This window comes from Sparus aurata, chromosome 21 (assembly GCF_900880675.1).
Source record: "Sparus aurata chromosome 21, fSpaAur1.1, whole genome shotgun sequence".
Lineage (NCBI taxonomy): Eukaryota > Metazoa > Chordata > Actinopteri > Spariformes > Sparidae > Sparus > Sparus aurata.
In genome coordinates, this window is record NC_044207.1 from 19,573,514 (window position 1) to 19,579,832 (window position 6,319).

A 6,319-nucleotide genomic window follows, 5' to 3' on the forward strand; every position below is an offset into this window, starting at 1 on the left:
AGGTCTGCTGTGCTGTCTGCAGGGGGAGAGCAGACAGGTTGGGAGAGAACTATTATATAAGATGTGCCAGGCTCGCCTCTCAGTAGACTCTGACCTGTCCCCATCTTTCATTATGACACCGATGCGCACATGATGCCCAGCAAGGGACCTCTAGCTCCATAATGAATGAATTTTTTGGAATGAACAAAGAAACTAAATTGAAATGGAGGTGTGCTTTGCTAAAAACAGGCAGAGCTGAACACAAACGAGAGGCTTCTATGAGTACTATTCGGATTCAGTTGACATTTAGTGCTGTCAAAGAGTGTCGGTGCATCCTAAAGAAATCAAAATATATAGGAAAGTGAAACCAAAGTGAGAGCAACAAATCCCTGTTGAGAAAGTTAAACAAAACTGAAAGAAAAACGTAATCATGACTCATGACAATCATGACAGTCCTGAAACAAAGCACACCTAGTTTACTTATTATTAAAAGGCTTTTATTAAGTAATGCTGCCACACAGTTTATTGTTTTATCTTAAGCCACAGACTCGACATATAGTACATTAATATAATAGAACATACTGTCATGAAATGTCATGTTTAGTGTAACCTCCTGAGGACAGAATCACACAGGATGTGATGTAAGAACTTTTCATATCATGATTTGTTCTTATCGGCTCAATCTCCATCCCACTGAGTGTCTGCTGTCTGAATGACTGTGACACTGGATTATCAATTCCTGGAACAAATTTGATCTTTTTAGATATCAGGACTAATCTGGAATATAATCTGTTAATGATCTAGTAACGAGTTCAGTAATTACAACTGCATTGAGGGATTAAATACCTCTTGTTTATCTCGAGTAGTCATCTGTTCCACCACTGCTAACTGACATAAAGAAAAAAATTCTCTAATTTCAGGAAAGCAGCTTCGATTAATGAACAGAGTTGTTCCGGAAAAAGAAAAGTGCAATTCTAGATTGGGTGCATTAAAGGAACAGTTCACCCAAAAATAAAAACTACTGTCTACTCAAACATTCAATACATGTCTGGGGCTGTAACAGCCCCCCCAAAAAACTCCTCAACAGCTGAGGCAACTTGTTCCTTTTACAACCCCTCGTTTCAATTTCAGCAACTTATTCCAGCACACTGGAATTGGTGACTTTGTCTACTTTGAAAGCTTCGTATCACAGGCTCCAAAGATTTGAATTTCATCCTTATGATGAAGAAAACAACACTGCTTCGTCTTGCTAGCACATTATCAGGTGTCATCGACAGCATCACAGCTGCCCCTGGAACCCATTTGTGCAGTTGTCCTTGAACTCTCATTCTGTCCCTCCACCACACCTGCTTAAAACAGTTTTTTGTTTTGTTTTTTTCCAAGATCCATCAATAAGTAAGTGAAAGAAGCATTTAATGTCCTGCTCTGCGTCAATGGTTTTCTGTTACAGTGGGCTCGGCTGTCTCTGAAACAGACTCTTGGGGTGGAACAAAAGGGATTAGGTAGCCTTGTCAAACACGGAGAGAGGATCAGATTTTCAGGTCCACCTGCAGTGCTTTCCCCCTCCTGACCGTGGAAACACAACATAGAAGTTATTGAATAAAGAGGATTTTAGCAGACGGACGCCTCTGTTCACATTTAAAAAAACAAAACAAAAAAAACACGCCTGCATGTTATGTAAAATGTGGGACTCGGGCAAGTACGGTCGAACTCGTTATGTTTCTCCAGGGCAGAATCTAACATTAAGGACATCGGGCAGCTCGCTGCTCAATTATTTGTTTACAATCTACTGTAAAAGTCCTGAGTCACAGTATCATGACAGGAAAGGGGGCAAAATGCCGTTTCAGCCAAATGTTGTTATTTTAAAGGGAAGGGCAATAGACCGCTGCTTGAACGATGGTACACATATTTTCACAATGAGGGTCACTTATGTGTGAGCAGGGCTCAGGAAGGGCTGTCAATAGACCCCTTTATGAGGCACTGAGAGGGGAATTAGGCTGTCAATGGAGGGGACTAAGCCACGTATGCCATGTGTCCACACTCGGCCCTGGCCTGTTTGTTTTGATGGCAGCACGAGACTGGCGTGACCGCGGGCCTTGTTTACATTGGATATGTGTCAAGCAGGAGAGTTCCCACTCGATGAGAAACTGACCTCTCCGATTGCATCAGAGCCGCAGGTGCTATCCATTTTTTTTTTCCAGCTGAGGCTTCTGGGGGTCGCACGGTCGCACCCACTTATTGCGCCGAGTCTGATAATCCCAGTTATGCATTCACAAGACAGAGGGGTGTTTTTACACCGTACAAGGCGTATTGTGATAGTCAGTCAGTTTAGAGAGCGGCTGCTTCACGAATTTGAACTGGACTAAAGACGGTGAGCACAAATCACATTAATTGCCCGTAAAGACGGGGAAATTGCACAGTCAAAGCTGTAATACCTCAGGTCACAAAGCCTTTAAATGCTGAAGAGCAAAGCAATAAATCATGAAAAATAAGCAAAACCAAAGGCGTTCACAAAGCAAACATTTTGGCAACATGTTGTAGACCAGAAGTAAGCTCAGGCTTCCAGGTGAATAATGAGAAGCTTCCTTGTAAGCTGTTGAAATTCATTGCTGAAGTATGAAATAGGACCTCAAACTTGCTCTCTTTTGCAGCAATAACATTAAAAATGGCCATTTAGATGATGTAACCTTGTTTTTTCTTAGTGAAAATACAGTAAAATAGCATCATGTTAGCCGTCCTCCAATTTTATTTTGATACATAGATCTGTTTTCTGTCTGTCTCTGTAATCTTATTCCAAGCGAAGGTTTAGGAAAAGAGCATTAGCTTCATTTTAATTGCAGTGCATCTTAAAAACCACATGTAATGCTGCAGACACTTTAGACCCAATTAGGTATGACTTCACATTTTAAGTGTGCAAAAAGTGCAGCCCATGTCAGAATGCGATAAATGTGTCACATGTCTGCGAGTTGACCTTTGACACACATCGCAAACTGACTCGTGTTCACAGGAGGTGGACCTGAAGTGAGACTAGAGTCGGACTGACCCGTCTCAACAGGACCGGGACATTCTAGGAGGATAGGTTTCAGTGGTGTCTTAGTTCAGTAAGTCTTTTCTTACTTCCAATTCTTCTGGTGTAAGCATCTGTGATGTCATCAAAAAAGGACCCTGGAGGACCCTTTTTTTCCTCAATCAGGTGCTTCCTTTGAATCTCCTGCCAAAGTTACCAAAACGGTTTGAGGGATTTCCTATTTATGATTTGCCTCACTAGTTTGAAGTGGGCCGGGCCCTGCTGGAAAAATGGAGCTGTCGTGTAATTGCTTAAACAAATTAGAGTTCAGAGACATTTGAATCTAAATCTGATGACAGTTGAGGGGGAGGAATGATTGCTTATGTTACCAGTACCCCACACAAAGCACACCCACACCGTTTTGATGAAGTTTTGTGAGTGTTATTCAATTTTCAATAAGCATCTGAACTCCAGGGGTTTTATTTCTCACTTACTGACAGTCACTTACTATGTTTACAAAATATTCCTGTTTTTTTCCCCCCCTTATTCCGGAAAAGATAATATTCCCGCTCAGCTGTGTACACGTCTCATGACAATGAGCATTCCACTCTTATTCCTGTTCACATGCAACCTTGCAACAAAAAAAAAAACAAACAAAAAAAAAACGCTGGCCCTCTCTTTCATTCGTTCAACCACCTTCTTGTTAAAGGTTGGCGTTGCAACAGTTGTTCATGTCCCAAAAAAAAAGAGAATCTATTTATATCCAGGCATTTCATAATATTCAAAAGTAGGTGTGTTGCTCCTTCCAGCCAGATAATGTGGGCTATTCTTTTGTGCATGCTTCTCTTCCCCGGGCTTGCAAACTGTTGGCTAGGCAACGCGCAGAGCTGACCATCAACAGGCAGCAGACCGCGTGCAGAGACGCATATTCTGAATGAGCCGTGTGCACGTCTAAAGATTGCCCCCAAAACCAGAAGTCCTCAGTGGGAAAGAGCTACAGTTGGAATAGGATGTCATTTGTAATATTTGAAAGTTAGGTGTGGTTACAGGAGCAACATATCTGACCACACCCAGTTCAGAGGTAAAACAGGCTTGAAACTTCCAACAACAGAGGAAAGCAAAACCCTACTTTTCTCTTCCCACTGGCTGTTAGTGCACTCTTTATTGTTACAAAAAAGTACTTAAGATTTGTTTGTGAAGTTCAAGTGTAAACTCACAGCGAGGTCACCCACAGATTCGCATATGACCGCCTCGACTGTGGCATCATGGCCGTCGCCATCTTGCATTTTCGGAGTGTCTACTTTAGGTCAACAGGGTGGAATTTGGGAGGATATTGGGATCGGCTCTAATGATAACCTGAGAAAAGTAGTGGTGGCACCACGTCAGTCACAAGGCAACCATGCCCCAAAGCTGACCTACTGTATTCAGCTAGCAGCCCCTGTGGCCAAATGCAGCTCTTGGAACTTATTAGGGAGGTTATTGATCACATTCATTAGTTCTGTCTGTTGCCAATCATAAAAATACATTCCATTTCATTAGAAGGTTTTAATCCAAGCTGTTTTAGCCGAGGTCAGTGGACAACATACTTTTTTTTACTACTTAATATTATTCTTTTCAATTGTGAAATCTAATAAACAAAGTGGAGAAAAATAGTTCATGGCATTAACATAATCAACATTATGTAATCATTTGGAATTCCGAGCTTTAGAGATCAGATGTAGGGAAAGTAAAAGTTCTGCCCTTCGAAAAAGCAGTCGAAGTAGGCAAGCCCTAAATCAAACCCTACTTTACTCTAAAATTTACAAAATGACCATCATGCTGTATTAAAGAAGACTTAAAACTAGCATTTAAAGTCATAAACTCGTTAGGAAATTGTTCACTGAATAAATCATTTAAGTGCTAAGTTGGGTCATTTTCTCATAAGCTTACATACAGCCAGAATCATTTTTGAATCCACCATCCAACAACATTTAACAACTTGGATAATATGGCCAATAAAATAGTGATTAATGGATGTAAATTGCTACAAGTGGTTGCGTGGGGCCAAACTTTAAGGGTTTCCCAGAAGTTTCAAGAACCAGCAGTTGGCATCTGTTCAGTCAATACACGATAGATTCAGGCGAAGTACAAAACAAGTCAGAGTCTTTTTTTTTATGATTGAACAAGCAAAGCAATTTATTTACAAACATACACAGGTAATAAGTGTTGCCCATGAGTCTTTCCTCACAGAGTACTTAGTGTGCATCTCAGCGCGATAATCTTTGGGCTTGCAAACAGAAATAAGCTCAGTGATCTTTTCCACCTTAAATCAGCATGAATCCGTGTTTTCCTCAATACAATTTGGTTGACGGATTTCCACTAGATAACATCAATACTTAGCAGTATCTAATACCATTTTTTTTTTCAAGTGGGGTTCATGATTTGATGGCCTCAGAATACTTTGTGTGAGACAATTTAAAGGAAAAAGTAAAAAGAAAATCGATTTGAGATACATGCCGAATACATTAAATAATACTTTTTTAAATTGATTGCATCGCTAAAGCATATATATATATATATATATATATATATATATATATATATATATATATATATATATATATATATATATCTATATATATATATATATATATATATATATATATATATATATATATATATATATATATATATATATATATATATCTATATCTCTGTCTGTCTGTCTGTCTGTAACGTTTTGATCTGTGACTGATACCCATCGGGATCTCCATTAGGTTTTCTCCTCCTCAGAGAGGTCAGGTCAGCAAAACAGGATGCATCTCTGAAGCCTTGCTCAAGGACACTTGCTGACACAGGGTCTGAGCCCGCGTCGTCCTCCAGGTGACTCTAGGGCACCCTGCTGCCACTCGGCTGCTTTATCCTGATCACTGCTAAATGGCATTTTTGCACTCGAGAAAGTTAAAAACGACCTTCCTGACCTCCTTATAGCACTTTAAATGTGCCGGCAATACACTCTAACATAGAGCACGGGAAAATCGACACTGACAAAAGTGGGTGTGGTCTCCGTGAATCCGTAGCAAGCATTTTGACCGGTAGAAAATGAATGGAACACTTCAGTGAAAATAGGAAGTCCCATCTTGTCTGCAAGTACCTGTGTACAAACGATCAATACTATTACATGCGGATAGTTGTGGCTAAAAAACTGGGAGAGAGAAAAACAATTAAAAAAGGTCCGTTCAAATGACTTGTGTGTGGTGCTTCTGAACACAGCTTATTTTTTCCAGGGGTTGGTTCCCAAGCTCATTAAACGTATGAAAAAAAAAAAATCCCCCCTTCCCCCTGTAATGTCTC